Source organism: Oryctolagus cuniculus, chromosome 11 (genome assembly GCF_051225735.1).
Source record: "Oryctolagus cuniculus isolate XC-2025 breed Fujian yellow rabbit chromosome 11, ASM5122573v1, whole genome shotgun sequence".
Lineage (NCBI taxonomy): Eukaryota > Metazoa > Chordata > Mammalia > Lagomorpha > Leporidae > Oryctolagus > Oryctolagus cuniculus.
This window is the reverse complement of record NC_142877.1, coordinates 68,238,508-68,262,087: the sequence shown is the minus strand read 5'-3', so window position 1 is coordinate 68,262,087 and position 23,580 is coordinate 68,238,508. Positions and strand designations below refer to the sequence as shown.

The following is a 23,580-nucleotide window of genomic DNA, read 5'->3' as shown; positions in this document are numbered from 1 at the left end:
ACCTTAGTATAATATTTTTGTTACAAAGATTTTCATCAGTTTTTGATATTATATTGACAGTAATGACCTAAAGTATTAAACAGTAAGGTATAGTTGTTTTCAATGAATACAAAATTGAATATACCTCATAAAAATGTACATTACAAGAAATATAAAAAAATTTGCTTTCAAAAATGTCATTTCACCTAGATATTTTAAATTATCTACAAAATTAAAAGCAAAGATACATACAAAAATTTATATCGAAATCTTAAATAAAAATATTTAAATAAAATCAATCCATCTCCAGAAACACTCGTTCCAAGTGGCGGGGGCTGGCTGGATTCCCCAGCAAGAAGAAACTTCGGTTGATCCCTTGTGAAGCTCATGTCTAAGGCTTGCGTCTCTGTTACTCTGCACCTTTGTCTTCTAATAGTCACATGGTTAATTAAGCTTTTTGAAAAGTTGGTTATCTTTTTGAATATTTTTATAAGATAAAGTATTTATAAATCCAACATTCAGTGTTCCTCTAATTAGCAGGATAGAGAATCAAACATTGCATCTCACATGTTAGGCCTAGGCCCACGTAGATAAATTTAAGAGTGATGAGATTTTTTTTAAGATTTAGTTTATTTATTTGAAAGTCAGAATTACACAGAGAGAGAAGGAGAGGAAGAGACAGAGAGAGTCTTCCATTCTGCTGGTTCACTCCCCAAATGACCGCAACGGCCAGAGCTGAGCCGATCCGATGCCAGGAGCCAGGAATTTCTTCCAGGTCTCCCACACGGGTGCAGGGGCTCAAGGACTTGGGCCATCTTCCACTGCTTTCCCAGGCCATAGCAGAGAGCTGGATTGGAAGAGGGGCAGCTGGGACTCGAATCGGCGCCCACACGGGATGCTGCACCACAGCACCAAGATTTTTTAAAAAGGTTGTAAGAATAACTATATTCCTAAAATTGTACTTACAAAATTTGTATTCCTTAAAAATTTTTTTAAAAAGGTTATAAATTGTTTTCTTCAGAAGACATATGCCACCATTTTGAATAATGAGCTATTTATCAAGCATCTCCCAGCTCTAAAAGAAACAAGAAACGGGATGCCGGGTACCACTGGGAAGTCATGCTGTCTATGAGAGAAGAAAGTTGTGACAAGTTCATTTGTCTGTGTCTCTTCCTTCAGTGTTTCCTCTGCTCACCTCCTGTTCTCACTCAAAGCAGTGTTGGCACTGTTACAACCTCTACACCTTCATGACAGTCAGAAGCTTGTTAGCTCAGGATATGGGGCAAGAGATACAGAGAAGTAGTTCCCTGGGGGCCCGAAGGACGTCAGTGTTGAGAGCGGATGTTTAAGGTTACAAGACATGTGCAGACATTGAGTACCAGATCCTAAGCAACAGGGTTGATGATCTTTTTAATAAGATGTGTGTGTGTGTGTGTGTGTGTGTGTTGACATCCTGCCATTATTCTTTACATATTATTACCCAAATGGAATTTTCCCCTTATTTCTCTAACATGAAACCTTGAAATTACCCTGGACTCTTTTTTCCCCCCTCACATCCTGTATCAAACTCCCTCCTAAGCCTATTGGCATTAACTTAAAAAATAACTCTTGAATCTGACCATGTATCCAGCTTCCAGCACTACCACAGTAGCCCAAGGGCACCATCCTTCACCTCCATTGCTGTGCTGTGTCTCCTAATTCATCTGCTCCTCTCTTCCCCCAACTCCCCATGCCCTCCTAATGTTGATAACAGTTGGCAGTCATCTTCTGAAATATGAGCAGCATCATGTCAATTCCCTGTGCAAATCCCTTCAATGCTTCATGTCATGGTTGGAATAAAATCTGTGGTCTTTTCAGTAGTCTGCAGAACTGCCCTTTATTTCATCCTGTCTGCCTCTCTTTTTCCATCCTCCACCATGGGCCTTCTGCTGTCTGCCAAATTCTTCAAGCACCTGTCACTCTTGTAGTCTTCACACTTGCCATTTCCCAAACCCAGAATCCTCTGCCCTAAGGAGTCCTGACCTCATTCCCTAAACTGACCACCTTGATTCCTTAGGAATCTCCAAAGTGACCATGAGAACAGCAAGGGAATGGTGACCACAGTTTATTGTGAAAGCAAGTTACCTATCCCACCCTTCTGGATGGTTTTTGTTTTCTCAAGAGCAAGCCAGATAGAACAAAGTCTTGCCTTTTGATGGGTTTTGCCCCCTCCTGGTAACTGAATGTCAATCTGATTGTCAAGTGTGTTTTTTTTTTTTTTTTTCAAAATTGTACTTAAAAAACCCAGTGCCACAGGGTCCTTTGGGCTTTTCCTCTCTTGGAAGCCCCCTTCCTTGCCGCTCTGGCTGGAGGTCTTTAACTCTAATAAATCTTTTTAAATTTCAAAACGAGTAAGTAAATAAAATGAGTAAGTAAATAGCAAATCTTGTCCTTTATTTTCTCGCCTTGCTGTATTTTTAAAAAATATTTATTTATTTTGAAAGTCAGAGTTACAGAGAGAGAGAGAGAGAGAGAGAGAGGGAGAGACAGAGGGAGGGTGACTTCTATCTGCTGATTCACTCCCCAGATGTCCGTAACAGCCAGCACTGGGCCAGGCCATAGCTAGTAGCAGGAGCTTCATCTGGGTCTCTCATGGGGGTGGCAGGGGCCCAGGCACTTAAGCCATCATCTGCTGCTTTTCCCAGGCCATTAGCAGGAAGCTGGATTGGAAGTGGAACACCCAGGAAACAAACTCACCTGTCGCAGGTGGGTGGCAGCATTAACCCCAGCTCCCAACGCCAGTCCCAATTCTCTGTATTTTTGATTAAGGCACTTAGGAACACTTAATGTATTACATATTTGTTAAAGTTGTGTGTGAGCCATCTCCTTTCAGGTTTGTTCTAGGTAGTTCAAGGGTCTGATTTATTCCGTGGCTCCAGAAATGGACATGCTACCCAGGTTTGTTCACAGTGGTTAGTTTGGGCTCAGGCAAGTGAAGCAAACAGTACTTATTTAGTGCTATTACAGAAATGTTTTAGAATTAGAAGCTCTGATTTTGATGGAATAGCTGAATTGATGCTACCAGTGGCCATGTATGGGACAGAGAGCTTGGAAAATAAAGACAACACAGTGGAAAATAAAACTAAGAGAAGGAAAGAGAGTTGCATGAATACATAGTTTGAGCATCTGGATTTTCAGTTAAATGATCCAATTAACCCTCTTTTTTTTCCATTTAAGCCAGCTTTATTTGCTGCATTCTAAAGATTCTGATGAAAATATACTGTGCTGCTTCTGTATTTGCCTCCACACTCTCATCCAAGGATGTAGGAGCAAATCAGATTTTACTTGTAGGATTTGTAGGATTGATGCATCCAAAGAGAATAAGCAATGTGATAATATGCAAGGGCATTCAAAAAGTTTGTGGAAAACAGAATTAAAAGACAAATTTATTTTGGTGCAAAACTTTTGAAATCTATGCTTAATTTTTCTTAATACACATTCTCCATAAACTTTCTGAAGATCACTGATATTATTATTAATATGTTAATAATAATATAATAATAATAAGCAATCTGAATCTCTATACTAGATACATTCCCCATACTCTAAGGGAAATTGTTGCCATAAGTTGAGCAATTCACAGGTTTCGTTGTGGATGCTTCATGCCCATTCTGGTCTCAGACATGTACTTCCCTAAAAACGGGACTCTTTTTCATTCTAAACTACTTTAGGAGAAAGTTCACCTAGCTTGCAGGAACTCCTACCCCCTATAGCAGTAGCATTACATTGTCCCAGCTCTGAGTTATTCAGCCAATCACAAAAGCCAGAATAATCAAGAATTGAATCATGGAGGGTGGTGGACAGAGAGCTCCAGAAAGGCAATGTCAGGCAGTCCCTGGAATTCTGAGTGCCTGGGAGTAGCACAAGGTGGGTGTGAGTGTTCCAAATCCTCCGTATCCTCCCTGATATTGCTCCATGCTAGGGTGCTTGCAGACATCCTGTCCAGCAAGTTTTTCTCCTTGCCCAACAAGGAAGGATTGGATCTCACAATACAAACACCAACAATTCTCAAAGACAGTTTTCTGAACAGCCCCTGGAGTCATGCAGAGTAGCTACTTCCTTCCTTTGATCCTACCTGTAAGCTTTAGCATCAGGCCCACTCCATCAGGCCTGATGGAAGCATGACAAGGTCTCAGTGCTGCGCTGATTAAATTTTTATTCCAGGGTCACCTTCCACATCCCTGGTGTACTGTGGAGTTATCTACAGAGTGGGATGTCTTCATTCTTTTAGTTACAAGAACTCTTTTGCCTCCTGAGTCTGGGGCTCTGTGAAAAATCCTAAGTTTGTTCACCAGGTAGGTCATCAATACTTAGGTGTCAAATTAAGGGATGCAGCCTGTCATGGCTTTATATACTCTCATGTGGAATCATCACTAATGAGTTTGGTAATGGACTTGATTTATATATAATTTAAAAAATAAAGATGATTCGATTCCCTTTATTTTGGGGTAGGCTCTTGTTTTTCCAGATATTTCTGATTGCGATAAAAAAAATACTATCTGAGAAGGAAAATGAATTAGACCTTAGCATCCTTGAAAATAGAGTCAGTTCCCATATCAACCAGAAGAGGGCGGAGTCCCTGTGGGAATGTGACATAGGACAGATGTATTTTGAACCTGTGGAACGTTTCCAGAGCACGTGACCCTGCTGCAGGAAGGTAGCTGTAAATGGCAAAGAGCATCTGGTGGGGGACAAAGGAAGAAATAATTGGGTAAGAGGACAGGAGATCTTTAAAAATTCTGTTTATCAAAATTCATGATTCATGTCTTACTACACTTGATCTTAGCCAAAAGGCCGAGAAGCGATCATGATTCATGTCTTAATTTCCTTCACCAACCATTATTGAGCACCTGCTGTGTGCTGGGCACTGTGCCTGGGACCAGCAATACAGAGATGAGGCCCTGCATCCTGGGACCAAAACTACCTCAGCTGGTCGGTGCTCCTGGGTGTGGGCGCCCCTCTAATGGGTACCTTGTCCTCCATAGTTCTGGGCATCACGGCAGTGGCCCTGGGTGCTCCAGGGCTCATGCTGCTGGAGACAGTCTTGGTTTTGCTGCTGCTCCACAGCAGTACTCAGAGTACCAGCCCAGAAACTGAAGCCCTCTTTCAAGAGGGAGGGACATTACAGGACCTGCCTTGCTACGCTTCAAACCTCTGGAGTTGAAAGGTCAGTGCCCAGCCGACCCCTTCCCTCTCCCACCTGGCTTTTCTGTAGAACATCGAAGACTAGCCTCAACTTTCCGGGGACTCCCAGGAGGAGCTTCCTTCATACCTTGGGGAGGGGTCAGGGACAAGGTTATTGCTAAAGGGAAGTTCCCTTCATCTCATCCCTGTTTCTCTTGGATGCGACCCATAGGCCTAAGTGAAAGGCCCTCTGACTGATGGGCTGCCCTGAAAGGCATGTGATAGATGTAGTCTTTCCACAGAGGGAAAAAAATTAAGATGATCATAGTACTTACAGCACCTGCCAGAGGGAGCTTACAGACTACTATGGGCTACAGAAATTAAACGAACAAGTGATGTTACAAGTTTTGATAAGAACTATGGAAGAAAGTAACAGGACACTATCAAAATCACTCTAAGTCAGGAGAGATCTGTCTACTTGGTGAAATCTGAGGAATGTAGAGTCACATGGAAAGCTGGGAGAAGTCTGTTCCCGACAGAAGGGATCATTTGAGTGAGAGCCCTGAAGTCAGAGGGAGGTCAGATGTCCAAGGAAGTCAAGAAGGTGGCTGCACAGTAGTGAGGGATCATTGGCAAGAGATAAATGCGGAAAAACAGGGAGGATTCTGAAGGCCATTTAAGCTGCACTAAAGAATCTGGATTTTGGGGGCCAGTGCTGTGGCTCAGTGGGTTAATGTCCTGGCCTGAAGTGCTGGCATCCCATATGGGTGTTGGTTCTAGTCCTGGCTGCTCCTCTTCCGATCCAGCTCTCTGCTGTGGCCTGGGAAAGCAGTAGAAGATGGCTCAAATCCTTGGGCCCCTGCACCCATGTGGGAGACCCAAAAGAAGCTCCTGGCTCCTGGCTTCAGATCGGCTCAGCTCTGGCCGTTGTGGTCATTTGGGGAGTGAACCATCAGTTGGAAGACCTCTCTCTCTCTCTCTCTGCCTCTCCCCTATGTAACTCTCTGACTTTAGAATAAATAAATAAATAAATAAATAATCATAAAAAAAAGAATCTGGATTTTCTTGTATGAGCGATGGGAAGCTATTAAAGAGTTTTGATGTTGAGGAAAGACATTGTCCCATCCATGTTGTGAAAGATTGTCCTGGCTGTAGTGGGAAAATGGGCTGAAGGAGAGCGCTGGGGAAACAGGGCCATTAGTTAGGAAGCTGGTGCAGCAGCCCAAGGAAGAGAGGATGGCCCGGACTAGGGTGACAATGAATGGTGGAGAGGACTGGAGAGACAGAAGACGCATTTGTAGAGAAATCTGACAAGGCTTGGTCATCATATGTTGAAGAAAGGTGAAGCATTTTCTGGCTAGCTTCTTCTGTGAGTAACAGGGAGGAAAGGCAGGCTAAGGACTTGAGGATGGGGTGGAGAATAGGAAATCAAGAGATGAGTTTTGGACACATTATTGAAGATTGACGTGAGATAGCCAGAGGGAAATATTCTGGCATGGAGCTCTGAAGGGAGAGCTATGTGAGAGATACAAACCTGTGAATGGGCAACATAAACAGACGGTATGTAAAGTCACACCTGGGGAGGGAGCTACAGAGCCAGGGAGAAGGCAGTGGGGCAGGAAGATGTCCCGGGACTGCATCATGAGAAACTGCAGCAAGGAAGGATCACAAAGATTTACCATCCAGGGCCCTGAGGACTGATGGGGAGAACGGTCTTTCAGAAATTGGTTCAGTCCATGGCCACTTCATCTTTCTTCTTGTAAGGTAAACTAAGTATGTGTTTGTTTTCTGGAGGTCAGAAATCCAAAACAGGTCTTATTGGGCTAAAGTCGGAGTGAGCAGGACTCTGTTCCTTTGGAAGTCTCCAGGAAGGAATCTGCTTTCTGGAGTTTCTTTCAGAGGCTGCTCGCATTCCTTGGCTCAGGATGTTTCCCATTTTCAAAGTCAGCAAAGGCAGATTAAGGCTTTCCCATCCCACTTCCCTCTGATCCTAACTCTCCTGCCTCGCTCTTTCATTTTCATGAGATCCTTTGTGATTTCATCCTGAGATAATTCAGGAGAATCTCCCTATCTCAGTCTCCTGAGTGGCAACTTCTGTTTCATCTGCAATGCTAATTCCTCCTTGCCATGCAACAGGAACAGTGTTCATAGCTTCTGTAGATGAGGACATGGATATCTTTGGGGCTGTTACTCTGCCTACCATACTTAGCAAGTACTTGTTGATTTCCCTTTGGAAAAATATAAAAGAGTGCCTACCACTTCTCATGCCGTGGGAGAAAGTTCTTTCTGGTTGTTCAAAAAGGTAGCACTTACTAGCATTTATTTGTATGTCTATTGTGTTTGTGTACTCATATATGTATATTTAAGTTATATGCCCAATTGAACAAAAAAAATACAATGAACAAAATTATTGATTAGGGAATTGTTTACTCTTCCTGTGTCAATCAGGATAGTTGTTTGTTCACAAGGGTCCTTAGGTTATTATCATCATGAACATCTCTTAAACAGTGTCACTTGGGGCCGGCATTGTGGTGTATTGGGTAAAGCCATCAGCTGCAGTGCCAACATCCCATATGGGTGCCGGTTCGAGTCCTGGCTGCTCCACTTCTGATCCAGCTCTCTGCTATGGCCTGAGAAAGCAGTAGAAGATGGCCCAAGTCCTTGGGGGCCCCTGCACTCGTGTGGGAGACCTGAAAGAAGCCCCTGGCTCCTGGTTTCGGATTGGCACAGCTCTGGCCGATGTGGCCAATTGGGCAGTGAAACAGTGAATGGAAGACCTTTCTCTCTCTGTCTCTCCTTCTCTCTCTGCATAACTCTTTCAAATAAATAAATAAATCTTTTAAACAAACAAACAAACAAAAATCAATGTCACTTAACACATATTAGGATGGTGAAAAACACCCAAAAACCAGATCATCATAAAACAAAATAAACAGCAAAACTCCTGACAATGCCCAGTGCTTGCAAGAATTACAGCAACTAGATCCCTCATTCATTGCAGGTGGGAATGCAAATGATACAGCACTCTGGAAAACAGCTCTTCAGAAGGTTCAACATGGAGCAATCCTACTTCTAAATATTTGCTCAAGAGAAATGAAAACCTGCTTGTAAGTGTTGACAGTAACTTTTATTGTAATCACCAAAAACTGGAAACAACCGAAATATCCCTTAATGAACAGTGGTACATTCATACAACGGAATACTACTCATAAATAAAATGTGAATGGACCATGGAGACTCAAAAACATGGATTGAGGGGACAGCTCTGTGGCGCAGTAGGTTAATTCTCCACCTGCGGTGCCGGCATCCCATATGGGCTCCGGTTCTAGTCCCAGCTGCCCCGCTTCCTGTCTAGCTCTCTGCTATGGCCTGGGAAAGCAGTACAAGATGACCCAAGTCCTTGGGCCCCTACACCCATGTGGGAGACCGGGAAGAAGCACCTGGCTCCTGGCTTCGGATTGGTGCAGCTCTGGCTGTTGCAGCCATCTGGGGAGCGAACGAACAGAAGGAAGACCTTTCTCTCTGTCTCTCCCTCTCACTGCCTGTAACTCTACCTCTCAAATAAATAAATAAAATCTTTTAAAAAAAGGATGAATTTCTAATACACAATGCTAAGAGAAGGAAGCCAAAGTCAAAAGGCCACATACTGTGTCATTTTGGACTGTCTGTAAAAGTTAAAATTGTAGGGATATAAAATAGATCAATGGTAGCCAACGATTGGGGATAAGAGAAGGAGTTGACTGTGAAGTGACATTGAGGCATTTGAGGAGGTGATGGGACTTACTTTACATATTGATTTTGGTGATGTTCACATGTCTATAGGTGTTTGTGAAAACCTGCAGAACTGCATACTAGATGGAGTTAATTGTTTTCTCAATGTAAATTATACTTGTATAGTAATTTTTTTAAAATAGGAAGTATGCACAAATTCCACAGGTCTCACTGATCTAAGAAAGTTCTTATCTTAGGTCTAATTTTTTTATAACATTAATTCTCCTAGTGTCTTAAAAGATAGGTAAGCAACCATGTGTCCTCCTAGAATGAAGGTCCTTTACAACAGAGCTCCAGAGAGCAGTGCTGTTGAAACACATCCAGAGAAAGAACAAAGAACCAGGGGGTCAGGAAGTCAGGACTCCAATATACCGTACAGCCACTAACTAGCTTTATGATTTTAGACCAAGCACTTAAGCTCTCTGAGAATTAGCTGTCCTGCTGTAAAATGTGAATAAGGCCTGGTCAAGTCTACCTCTTGGAGTGTTAGGAATTTTGAAAGCCAAGCAAAAAATGGACATTGTTGTGCTTGTCAAAATTAAGTCCCTGGGGCTGGTGCTGTGGCGCAGTAGCCTAAGCCTCTGCCTGCAGTGCTGGCATCCCATATGGGTGCCAGTTGGTGTCCCAGCTGCTCCACTTCCGATCCAGCTCTCTGCTAATGGCCTGAGAAAACAGTGGAGCATGGCCCAAATCCTTGGGCCCCTGTGCCAACACGGAAGAAGCTCTTGGCTCCTTGCTTCGGATTGGTCCAGTTCCAGTCTTTGCAGCCTTTTGGGGAGTGAACCAGTGGATGGAAGCCCTTTCTCTCTGTCTCCCTCTCTCTGTCTATAACTTTACCTCTCAAATAAAAATAAAATAAAATCTTAAAAGAAAACAATTAAATTCCCTTCATTCATAATGTACGGACCTTTTTCTGATTCTACTAACTTACTATTTAGCAATGGTTGACTCCGCTAAGCAACAGGGTGAATGTGGTGTGTACAGTAACTTGTTACTGTCTGTGGCTTCTACTGGTGGTGTGACAGCAACTCCAACTTATGGAGGTGGGAGCTGAAGCGATTAGAGGTAAAGTGCAGCCAGAACTCTATGTGGTCCCCTGGACTCTAGGTCTTTCTGATTCTTCCATTCTTGCTTCTCTCGGTGCTCTTATCAATTTACAAACAACTTGTCCAAGTTGGATTCTGATATCTACCTCCAGAGATCATATTGCATATACATATAGATATGATAGCTACAAAATGTATGTGGAAACCAAGTATCCACTAACCTACTGAAGTTTGTGATCAGTACAGGTAGTAAAAAGACCAAAAGGGCAGAGCAAATGAAATCAGCACTTTTATTATCTAGCCGATAGAAATTTTACTTGGAGCAAATAAGGGCTTGTTTGTTTTCCTATTAATGTTTTGTATTAAGAAAAGATAAAATCTTACCTTTGTATCTGACTTTCCTTGGGTGACTTAATGTACTTTCTTAAAGTAAATGCTAATTTATTTGCAATACTTTTTAAAAAATACTTGAGGCTATATATTTATATCTAAGAACCACTTCATCTCTACCCACATATATTCTAGTATGTGATACTTTTACAGTTGTTTAAGTCTAAAAGTTTGGTAATTTCTATTGTCATTTCCTCTTTAAGTCATGAATTTTTTGGAGGCACATTTAATCAAAATGTGAATCAATGTGTCTCATTTCCTAGATTGTTATTGTTTATATCTAATTTAAGGATCACACAGTTTTAAAATGTAATCTATAATATAAAACTTTTGAAAAAATTCGAGCCATCCTTGATAATCTGGGATGTGGTCATTTCTGATAGATGTTTTATGTGTGTTTGAGGAGGATTTGTAGAGTACAGAGTTTTATATTGCTGTAATGAGAAGCCTGAATCTATGGTGTGTGGCAGGCAACAAAAAATGCAACTTTAAATGTATTCAGTGGCAGTAATTTCTCTTTTTCTGAATGTAAATTCTGGAAAATGTGGCATCTTTTCTGTGGACTGCTAAGTAATAAACAGTCCAACCTTCGCTTTGGTCCCTGCTGTGGTTTGAATGCCCCCTCCAGAATTCATGTTGAAATTTTATTGCCACTGTGATATTAAGAGGGGAGACCCTTAAGTGGTACTTAGCTCAAGAGCAGTTGCCCCTCATTAGCGGAGTCATACAGTTAACATAGGGTAGGTTAATTATCAGGAGAGTGGGTTTGTTTCAAGTTTGTCCTGCTCTGGCTATTGCTGTCTCCCTCACACAGATGCTTGCTTGCCCTCCCGCCCTGGTATGCTGCAGCAAGAGCCCTTGCCAAAAGCCAGTGCCATGCTCTTGGACTTCCTGGCCTTCAGAATCATGCCTCACATACACCTCTGATCTTTCTCAATTACCCAGTCTGTGACTCTCTGTTACAGCAGCAGAAATGAGCCAGGAAAGCCCCCAAATCACCTTCTCAAATAGGTGTCCTATAGGAGATACCCATCAATGCGGCCATCTACCATCTGGTGGGATTGTTCCTGCCTCCCTGTTGAGATCTGTCTGGCTGTGGCCTGCCTGGGTATGGGTAATTAGTTTCTGGTCTATTCTGTCTCCTCTCATCAGCTTCTTCTTAACCTGCTTTCTTCCTGGCTTTTTACTTAGTGAATGGTACCAGCATCCACTTACCTAGGTCAGGCCCAGGAACCACCTTTGGAGTCCTCTTCCCACCCCAACCCCCACCTATAACAGATCACGAGACTCATCGACTCTATTTTCAAATAGTGGTTCACTGCCCTTGCCTCTGATCATGCCATCAGGATCTCTTCTTTGGACTATTGTAATCAGCTACTGACACCGTCTGTTTTGCCCCCTTCAGAATTCTTCCTGCTGTAACCAGTGATAAATTGTTGCTCCACGGATATGAAGTTTTGCTTATGCAAGATGAATACAATCTAGAGATCTATGCACAACTTTGTGTCCATAGTCAACAATATTATATTATGAGATTGAAAATTTGTTGATGGTAGATCTCATGCTTTTGTTTTCTTAAGATTTTTTTTTATTTATTTGAAAGTCAGAGTTACACAGAGGGAGAAGGAGAGGCAGACAGAGAGAGAGAGAGAGAGAGAGAGAATTCTTTCATCTGCTGGTTCACTCCCCAAATGACCGCAACGGCCAGAACTGCGCCGATCTGAAGCCAGGAGCCGGGAGCTTCTTCTGGGTTTCCCATGCAGGTGCAGGGGCCCAAGGACTTGGCCATCTTCTGCTGCTTTCCCAGGCCACAGCAGAGAGCAGGATCGGAAGTGGAGCAGCCAGGACTCAAACTGGCGCCCATATGGGATGTCGGCACTGCAGGCGGTGGCTTTACCTGCTATGCCAGGTAGATCTCATGTTAAAAGTTCTTAGTACAAGGACCAGTGCTGTGGCATAACAGATTAAGCTGCTACCTGCAATGCTGGCATCCCATATGGGCACCAGTTCAAGTCCTGGCTGCTCTACTTCCAATCCAGCTCCCTGCTAATGTGCCTGGGAAAGCAGAACATGGCCCAAATACTTAGGTCCCTGCACCCATGTGGGGTTCAGATCTGACTCCTAGCTTCTGCCTGGCCCAGTCCCAGCTGTTGCGCCCATATGGGGCATGAATCAGCAGATAGAAGATCTCTGTCTCTTCCACCCTCCTCCCTCCATAACTCTGTCTTCCAAATAAATAAAATACATCTTTTTAAAAAAGTTCTTACTGCAATAACTAAAACTATGTTCTTTCATAGAAAAAAAATAGATAAATCTGATTGCAGCATGCTCTGCTCAATGCATCCAGTGGTTCTCTACAGATCACAGAACACATTTTGAACTTCTTAACTTTGATATAGACCTTTAGGGTCTGGCTCTGTTTTATTTATTTTTTTCCTCTAGAATCTTCAGTGATCATTTCCCTTTCACTAAAACAAATCTGTACTCCAGCCATTCTTACAATTCTTTTTTTTTTTTTTTTTTTTTTGACAGGCAGAGTGGACAGTGAGAGAGAGAGACAGAGAGAAAGGTCTTCCTTTGCCGATGGTTCACCCTCCAATGGCCGCCGCGGTTGGCGCGCTGCGGCCGGCGCACCGCGCTGATCCGATGGCAGGAGCCAGGAGCCAGGTGCTTTTCCTGGTCTCCCATGGGGTGCAGGGCCCAAGCACCCGGGCCATCCTCCACTGCACTCCCTGGCCACAGCAGAGGGCTGGCCTGGAAGAGGGGCAACCGGGACAGAATCCGGAGCCCCTACCGGGACTAGAACCCGGTGTGCCGGCGCCGCTAGGCGGAGGATTAGCCTAGTGAGCCGCGGCGCCGGCCCATTCTTACAATTCTTAACAGATACTGTGTACGCCCTTTCACCTTGGAATACAGTGTGTAAGATTTTTTTGTATTTGAGATTAATGATATTTCTTGAGTTTACATTTCTTAGCTCCAAAAGAGTAGAATGCTGGAGAAAAGATTTCACACATACAGGCGCACATACTTAAGTGCATGCTCATATATACTCATACAGGCATATATAAACTGATAAGAACAGATACCCTCCCTTTTTTTTTTTGACAGATAAAGTTAGACAGTGAGAGAGAGAGAGAGAGAGAAAGGTCTTCCTTCCATTAGTTCACCCCCCAAATGGCCGCTACGGCTGGCACTGCGCCAATCCGAAGCCAGGAGCCAGGTGTTTCCTCCTGGTCTCCCATGCAGGTGCAGGGGCCCAAGCACTTGGGCCATCCTCCACTGCACTCCTGGGCCACAGCAGAGAGCTGGACTGGAAGAGGAGCAACCGGGACAGAATCCGGTGCCCATATGGGATGCCATCGCCGCAGGCGGAGGATTAACCAAGTGAGCCACAGCGCCGGCCCCCAGATACCCTTGATCTTAACAAAAAGGCTGAGAAGCAATACAAGCTTCTTATTTACATATATGTAAATATCTATGTATATAGAATACGTTTGTGATAAATATGTGGGGAAAGGTATATATGTGTGTGTGTGTGTTTGTGTGTGTGTGTGTGAATATGATGGAAATTTTAAGTCAATAAATGCTTTTAAAATTGTATGTGGTTGGGGCCGGCGCTGTAACTCACTAGGTTAATCCTCCACCTGTGGCGCCAGCATCCTATCTGGGTGCTGGGTTCTAGTCCCAGTTGCTCCTCTTGCGATCTGGCTCTCTGCAATGGCCTGGGAGGGCAGTGGAGGATGGCCCAAGTGCTTGCGCCCTGCACCCGCATGGAGACCTGGAAGAAGCACCTGGCTCTTGGCTTCAGATCGGTGCAGTGCGCCGGTCATAGTGGCCACTTGCGGAGTGAACCAATGGAAAACGGAAGACCTTTCTCTCTGTCTCTCTCTCTTACTGTCTAACTCTGCCTGTCAAATAAAAAAAATTTTTAAAAATTTAAAATAATAAAATTGTACATGGTCATACAGTTATAGATAGCAAATTAACAAAATAAATTAACATTTATTTCCTCTTATTCCTTGGACTTTATCAGAATCATAGTAAAGACACTTAATTGGAATAGATTAAAAAAGAATTGTATAGGAGGCAATAACAGATTAATAATTTCTACATGTTTCTGGAATATAGATTAGAAGATTTAGCAGAGGGCCCAATGTTGTGGCACATTGGTTTAAACCACCACCTGCGACACTGGCCTTTCATAACGGAGTGCTCGTTCAAGTCCCAGCTGCTCTGCTTTGGATCCAGCTCCCTGCTAATGTGCCTGGGAAGGCAGCAGAAGATGGCCCAAGTGCTTGGATCTCTACCACCCTCATGGAAAAACCTGGTGGAGTTCCAAGCTCCTGCATTCAGCCTAGCTCAGCCCTGCCGTTGCAGCCATTTAGAGGAGAGAATCAGTAGACAGGAGGTCTCTTTCTGTCTTTCCCTCTCTCTGTGGTGCTCTGCTTTTCAAATAAATAAAATAAAAAATTTTAAAAAATGATTTTGCAGGGGCTTGCGCTGTGGCTCACTAGGCTAATCCTCCACCTTACGGCGCCGGCACACCGGGTTCTAGTCCTGGTCGGGGCGCCGGATTCTGTCCCGGTTGCCCCTCTTCCAGGCCAGCTCGCTGCTGTGGCCAGGGAGTGCAGTGGAGGATGGCCCGGGTGCTTGGGCCCTGCACCCCATGGGAGACCAGGAGAAGCACCTGGCTCCTGCCATCGGATCAGCGCGGTGCGCCGGCCATAGTGGCCACTTGCGGGGTGAACCAATGAACCAATGGAAAAAGGAAGACCTTTCCCTTTGTCTCTCTCTCTCACTGTCCACTCTGCCTGTCAAAAAAAAAAAAAAAAAAAAAAAAGATTTAGCAGAGCAGAAGAAGCTGCTGCTTTAACCACACACAAAGGTAGATAGACAAAAAAAAAAAAAAAAAAAAAAAAAAAGAGTTTCCCAGAGGAGTCCCAGGAATACAGGCTTCAGTTACAGGATGGAGACCCAGGTCTCAAATCAAGGAGATTGCCTGGGGCAGTTGGCTGCCATCTGTTTCTGTGGGCATAATACGTCAATGGCCTGGTTTCTGTACCAAGCCTAGAGTGCAGGAGGACTTTCCAAGAGACCTGAAGTGTCTCAGAAAGATCTCCATATCCTTGTTGCCTGTGGAGTTAAAAAGGTAAAATCAAGAAAGTCTGCCAGAACACAGAACAAAGATTGAAAGAAAAAGACAACAAAGAAAATTCAAGCAGCAAAGATTAAAACAGCAGAGTCAAATCCAACCCTGCTGTGATATAATCTGACTTTGAATATAATACTCAAAAAGATGAAATGGGGCCGGCACTGTGGCATAGTAGGTTAGGCCTCTGCCTGTGGCATCAGCATCCCATGTGGGCTCTGGTTCAAGTCCTGGCTGCTCCACTTCTGATCCAGCTCTCTGCTAGTTGCCTGGGAAAGCAGTGGAGGATGGCTCAAGTGTTTGGGCCCCTGCACCTACATGGGAGACCTAGAAGAAGCTCCTGGCTCCCGGTTTCAGATCATCCCAGCTCTGGCCATGGCGGCCACTTGGATAGAAGTGGATAGAAGACCTCTCTCTGTCTCTCCCTCTCTCTGTCTGTAATTCTGCTTCTCAAGTAAATAAATCTTAAAAAAAAAAAAAAAAAAAGAAAAAAAAAAGATGGAATAGAGAAAACAAGTGAATAAATTATCAAAGAAACAACATAGGAAAAGTCTCAAGGTTAAATTCTGTTTAACTATCAGCTTCTTGGGGAAGACATTTTGCCTAGTAATCAGGATGCCAGTTGGGATGCCCACATATATGCCCATATTGGAGTTCCAGCTCACTCCTGACTCATTTCCTATTAATGCAGATCCTGGGAGGCAGCAATAATGGCTTAAGCAGTTGGGTTCTTGCTACCTATGTGGGAGACCTGGACTGAATTCCTGGCTCCAGACTTCAGCCTGGCCCAGCCCCAGCTGTTGGGGATGTATGTGTGTGTGCACCTGTCAGTGTGTGTGGAGAAGAGGTTAACCAATGGATAGGAGCTCACTCTCTGTATCTCTCTCTGCTTCTCAAATTAAAAAAGAAAAAAAAATAGTTTCTCAATGAAGCTGTCGGCCAATTTATTTAAACTGTAGCCCTCTCCACTCAGTGCTCCTTGTCTCCTTTCCTGCTTAATTTTTCCCCCAGGGAATGCATAACCATGCGACACACCATGCATTTCATGCGTCCAACATGCTTTCTCCCCACTAGGATGTAAGCTCCTTACAGCAAGAATTTTTGTTAGCTTTGTGCACTGTGCTATCCTCAGTAGCTAGTTAGTGCTCGGCACAGTAGGAGTTGCGTAATTATTTGCTGAGTTAATAAGTAAACAATGCAAGAGATGTGAATCCTCATCTGCCATGTAAAGACGTCAGTGCACACTGCCTCCAGTTAGTTAAGAACAATGTGTGGGCCTGTAGTGTAGACCTGAAGGAACAACTCAAGGAGTTAAGGGCACTTACTTACATCTGGGGAATAAAAGAAGCAGATGGAGTCAAGGCACTGTTGATTTCATTATTAGTGTTTGAAAACTATTTGCTTTTTTCACCATGTGCTTGTATTGTTGATTTGAAAATGGTGTATATGTCTTAGAAAACATTTTGTATTTATTTACTGTAAATATGTCATATCAACAATAATAATAGCTAACATTTATTGAGCATTTATTACATACCAGGCATTGTACTAAACTTCACATGAATTGTTGAAGAATATGTTACGTACTGTTGTCATTTTACATGTATTGAAAACATCTGGATTTTAACCTAAAAACAGAGAAAAATTCAAGTCCAAAATATAAATATTTAGTATCATAAAACAAATTGAATAAATTCTGCTTATCAGTCCTCATAATAGATATGCCTACTCAGCTCCTTAAAATGCAAAGAACAAACAACAGAACAAAACCAAAGCATTGTTTGCTAGAACACAATTGTAGAACTTGTCATCAGGGCTCGGTGCAACAGGACCTGTAGAAAGTAAAAGGAAGTTTGGGTCCAGGCTGCTTTGGAAACATCTGTCAGTGTCATCTGCTTGCTTTCGCTCCACACTTCTTTCCACGTTTCTTTTTCAGTCTGCTCATCTGGAGCGCAAGTGACCTTTGTTTCAGGAAATTCAAGAGATTTTCGCAACATGCCATGGCTCCTGACCGTCCGCTTTGAGCTTCGGCTCTGACCCACTTCATCCGTTCTGTGCTGAGATTTGCTGCTGTGACCATAATTCACCAGTAGTTCAGGAATACACTGAGCCCCTTGCCACATAAATCATTCTCCAGTCATTACGGGGGGGTGATCCAAATATGAGCAGTTTTCAAAAAATTCTTTTGTTTGTGTGGCTCTGGTGTGTAGACCACACCAAGGATTTCTTGGGGATCCTCTCCCCTCCCTGTTCCCTTCTGCTGGACTAACCTCCTTCTCATCTCTCGGGATTCCAGTTAGATGTGTGCTCTTCAGAGAGTACTTTCTCAACAACGTCACCTCCTGAATGCGGATCTGTACTTCCTGAAGCTCCTGGCCCATCTCTTTGGCTTTGTACTCCCTGTACGTACTCCATTGTCTCTGCCATTGACTTTTCTCCTTCCTCTTCTGGACTTCATGCTCTGTGGGTGCAGACATTGGCTTGTTTTCTTGTTAGCACCAGTTCATGGCCCGGTACATAGTAAGTGCTCAATAAACTTTGTTGAATGAATGAATATATGAGTAATAGCCACCGTCACTGTCTACAGTTCCACTTTAGCTCGCACCTACTTGAGTTTGTGTGAGAAATGACAACCAGAATTATTGCATAGTCATGCTTCACACTGGCTAAGTTATGGCTAACGACTTAAAAAATACGGTCCTAACCCCAGAAGTTAAGGGAAAAACAGACAGAGAGACTGCAAGGCCTATTTCCTGTGTAACCTAGGAAATGGATATTTCCTCAGCTCCTTTCCTCCAGCAATTTCCCAAGTAAGTTGAGACTGCATCATATAATTTTATAGCCCCATGAAAGAAGAAAGGAAAATGCTTTCAAACGGTTTGTGCCACATACTATAATGAAGCCTCTTATTTATGGCTTGACAAATAGGTGAGGGAAAGTTGTTACATTTTCCCATTTTTCTTCACAGCCTTTGAATACTAGTTAACAAAGGCCACATTGAAAACTTGACTTGCCTTATCACTCATGAAATCTGGTTCTGGGTTATGTGAAGCGAAAATGTTTTCAATACAGCCCCCTCCTGCTGCCCCCGCCTCCCATCAGCCCAGGCAGGGATGCCATAGAAGCCTCATAGACACTTCATGCGCTCCTATTGCTCCTCATTGGCCCATAGCTAATATGTACTGAATGCCCTTGCGAATGATATTAAAAACTTGAAAGAAAATCTGAAAGGTGGTTTTAACATTTTAATCTGAGGCTGGTTGAAAAATGATTGTTTTAGGAGGTATGATTGCCTACGATGATTGGGAAACTGAGCAAGATTTCATTACTTAGTTCAAGTTATGTGGCAGGCTCAGGAGTCACAACCCAAAGAGAAAACCATTCCGTGGAACTGCCTTGCGGACCCACAAAGAACAGTAAAGAGATAGAGAATGATGTGTTTTGTGTGTGGAGCTGGATTTTTCAGTTCGTGCAGCTGAGGAAAGAGAGATACATTTGGGTGGGAGTATTTGCACTGACTTACCTTAGGACGAGCGTCTGGCTCCACGTCCATCTGCCTCTGGTAGCTTCTCCTTTTGTAAAAAAGCACTTCTTTGAAACACACTGTACCTTTGAGTCAAATGGCATTCCAGAGAGTAGAGAGAAAAGTTACAATGAGCACGGTTGCACCTCTGCATCGTCACTCACTGTGAGCAGGGCAGCAGCCGCGTGGCCTCACCTCCAGCCGCGAGCTCCGGTGCCTGGCATTGCATTCACTTTCTTCACCAGCTCTCCTTTGGTTACTAACCTCTGGCTTGAGTTTATAATTATTATTATTATGCTTCATAATGACTGATGGTATTTTATAATACCTTACATTTAAGAAAGGATATATCTCCTGCAAATGTTTTAATTTAAGGCAATATATAACATACACAGACACATATATATATATATATAAACATGTACAGATATAGGAATGTATATATGGATGTGTACTCATATATGCATATACATGCAAGAGTACTTCAAAATGTTTGTGGGAAAATGTAATTAAAAGATAAATTTATTTTGGTGTGAAAAATCTGTGGAAGCCTTACTTATGAGGGGTCTTCCGAAAGTTCATGGCAAATGCATACCATGAAAATTTTCACATCAAAATAAACTTATCTTTTAAATCCATGTTTCATAAACATTTTTCAAACTTTTTATTAATGTAAAGAGAACAGATTTCTTGTATTTCCTGGGTACAAACCTAAGAAGATAACCGTATTTCCTTCCCTCCATCAAAGTCCCTTCTTCCTTCCTTTCTTTGTGTTTTAATTTTTGCAAAAACATAATTTCAATCTACTCTATAATCACAGGCTTCACGCACCACTATCCTTAAACACTTTGAAGTCCCCTCCTGCATGTACATACACACACACAGCATGCGTGCACACACACACGCGCACACACATGCGCGCGCACACACACACACTTCTCTGCTGTCCCAGGGTTGCTATTTTGTTATTTGTCAGCCTCAAACTCTGGTGGGTTCTATTATCAGTCCAGGAAGTGCCTGGCTTCTCTAACCTGGAAATATACTAGGAAGCTGTGCACACGTGAGATATGGCAGGGCCAGGAAAGGTCCTCCATCCAGTGCTATTTCCTCTACAGGCTCTCAATCCAAGTTCTCACCACCGTGAACCAGCTCCTTTGTATTTAAGCTTTGTGGCCACCTTGCATCGCAGAATGCCAGAATTTTAAACCAAGACAGGATATTAAAGATCTGACCCAACCACCCTTGTCAGTCTGTAGGTAACGAGACTGAAACTCTGAGCTCTGGGATGAAAGCTGCAGAACCATGACAGGCTTCAGTTCTGCTGTTTTTCTCCAAATTCAAGGATTTACTCCTTCTTTCATTGTGCCATAGTCAGGATTCTTCTGCGTGAAAGTGAGAGAAACCCAACTCTGAAAAAGTCAAAGAGAAGATACTTTTTTAAAAAAGATTTATTTTATTTATTTAAAAGACAGAGTTACAGAGAGAAGTACAGACAGAGAGGTCTTCCATCTGCTGGTTCACTCCCCAGATGGCTGCAATAGCCGGAGCTGAGCTGATCCGAAGCCAGGAGCCAGGAGCTTCTTCTGGCTCTTCTATGCGGGTGCAGGGGCCCAAGCATTTGGGCCTTCCCTGGCCACAGCAGAGAGCTGGATTGGAAGAGGAGCAGCCGGGTCTCGAACCGGCGCCCATATAGGATGCCTGCGCTTCAGGCCAGGGCTTTAACCCGCTGCACCACAGCGCCGGCCCCAAAGAGAAGATACTTGATGAGCTCCTGTGATGGAGAGCCTTCAGGCATGACAGGATCCAGTGTCTCAAAAAATGACTTCACTGCTTCCTCATGTCTCCACATCTTGTCTCTGCCTTCCTCTGGGCTGGATCCATTCTCAGGCAGGCTCATCGCAAGCTGCGGCCACCATTCCTTCCTCCTCACCACCCTTCCCTCTGAAGCGCCAGGTGTGTGTCCTGCCGCTCTCCCAGGTGAGAAGCAGTGGCTCTCCCAGCAGCCCCGTAAAAGTGGCCACACGGTAGCTCATGGGCTTCCCTTGGGTTGTATGCCTATTCTTGAACAAATCAGAGTGTTGAAATACATCAACCAGCCAGACCTGAGGCACATGCCCTCTTCTCACCAGGCAGTGATGAACATCCACAGACTGGGAGCAAACATTTTTTCAAAAATGTGTACTGTCACCAGAGATAAAATAGCATAGATGCTGACTAGTTCGAGTAGTTCAAAGCAAGCAGTGCATCAAGTGCATCCTCTGTGAGAGACATGAGCTGTGGAGCATCAATCGTCCATTCATTTGTTTATCGGGTCTTGTTTTCAAGGTAAAAATGCTGCTAGAACATTGAACTTAGGGGCTGGCGCCATGGCACACTAGGTTAATCCTCCGCCTGCAGTGCCAGCATCCCATATGGGCACCGGGTTCTAGTCCCAGTTGCTACTCTTCCAGTCCAGCTCTCTGCTGTGGCCGGGAAAGGCAGTGGAGGATGGCCCAAATGCTTGGGCCCTGTACCCACATAGGAGACCAGGAGGAAGCACCTGACTCCAGGCTTCGGATCGGTGCAGCACGCCAGCCGTAGTGACCACTTGGGGGGTGAACCAACGGAAGGAAGACCTTTCTCTCTGTCTCTCTCTCTCTCACTGTCTAACTCTGCCTGTCAAAACAAAAACAATTAAAAAAAAAGTTGAACTTAGAGAAACGGAGCAGAGGGGGTGTTACATTGGGTATGTTGAGGGAGTGCTGGGGAAGCAACACAGAGAGGTTTGGTTTGCAGAGCCCTGTGTACAGAACAAGTGAGCTCTGAGTGACAGGATGGGGGAAGTCTGGGAAACAGCCCAGAGAGACCAGGAAGAGTCTTTGTGCTCAGAAAATCAGGCATGCTTCATTCATCCAGGGAGTTCTGGTGCTGGGCGCACGGAGGTGCAGAGACATCTGCCTCAGGATCCACAGGGCACCTTCATTATACAACTGACTGTTGATGAAGGCAGCAGCCGCTAGCAGGGAAAAGCTTGGAGGACCTGACTCTGCCCTAGGTGACCTGACTCGTCAGATATGGAGGTGAGGCGTGGGGAGTGAGAAGGCAGAGAAGGTGCTCTAAAGAGAGACATCTAAATGGAGACCTGAAGAATTAGGAAGAGGTTTGGTAGCGTGGGAGAAGGGCTGGGACAAAGAGATGGATTCCAGGCGGGAAGTCTAGAGCCTGTGAGAAAATACTCAGGGCAAAGCGAAGAGAAGGATGCATGCAAGCTATCCTCGGAAGCCCAGGGGCACAGGCTGGAAAAGGAAGCCGGAGCCAGACCACTGCAGGCTATCTGGGCTGCAGAAAAGATTTTGAGGATTTTTTTAGTAATATTTATTAATATATTTGAAAGGTAGAGTTACAGAGAATCAGTGGGAGAGAGAGAGAGAGAAAGAGAGAGAGAGGTCTTCTACCCTCTGACTCACTCCCCATATGACTGCAATGGTCAGAGCTGTGCTGATCCAAAGCCAGGAGCCAGAAGCTTCTTCTGGGTCTCCCACGTGGGTGCAGGGGCCCAAGGACTTGGGCCACCTTCTACTGCTTTCCCAGGCCACAGCAGAGAGCTGGATCAGAAGTGGAGCAGCCAGGACTCAAACGTGCCCATATGGGATGCCGGCCCTGCAGGCGGCGGCTTTACCTGCTATGCCACAGCGTCGGCCCCGGATTTTGAGTGTTGAGAGCATTAGATTTGTGATCAGATTTATGTTGTTGGAAAGATATCACTTGCTGTGTGCAGAGAAAGAACTGAAGTGGGGTGAGACCGCACAGTCATAGCATGCAGGAGGTGAGGGTGGCTTCGATTGTAGTAGTGGCAATGAAGGTGAAGAGAAATCAGACACATGTAGGAGGCACTTACAGTTCTTAGTTTTATAATGGTAGCTTCTGCAATGGTTAGTCAGGCAGTACAATATATCTTCTAGATTTGTGTAAATCTCACATTTTCATTAGCTGGTTAAATTGTAGGTTTTATTTTTCATGACAGTACTAAATTGACTGTAGATTAATCCAAATATAATTGTTTTATGGCTAAGCATGCCCCATTGTAATAAATAATGAACATATATCAGTCTGCCTACTGCCTGATTTAAGAGACAAGACCACAGGAAATTTTGTGGAGCCTAAAGATTTGGGGACTAAAATAAAATTAAAGGAATGGGACCTTAAATTCTGGTGGTCCTGCAGAATGTTCCAAGTCCTACAGCCAGCTTGCTTGCTGTAGTTTAGATAATCCCTTAAATCTGTTGGAGTTCTTATTCTCCTGTTGTGCATTCTTGGATTGCTAAATGAGAGGAACAGCCAAGTGTAGGTGCTCTGCAATGAAATGAAAGAATTCTAGTGTATTGGGAGTGACAACCCAGAGACTGTGTTCTTATTTCAACAGTCCCTTGGAAAACCAGCTTTGGAAAATCAATTTTAAGCCTGGAAAACTAAGATGAGAAGTGTTAAGGCTGTGTTGTCTAAAGGAAAGCTTATGCTGAACAGTGTTTCTGTAGGACACTACGGATGCTGCTAAGGTTTGAGTGTTCCTCAGGGGTCCA

The 23,580-nt window shown here is 44.0% G+C and overlaps 1 pseudogene; it reads right to left on the bottom strand.

Moving 5' to 3' along the window:
- Positions 1–4,724: 4,724 nt before the first annotated feature.
- On the bottom strand, positions 4,725–4,824 carry LOC127491263 (U2 spliceosomal RNA; annotated as a pseudogene).
- Positions 4,825–23,580: the final 18,756 nt, after the last annotated feature.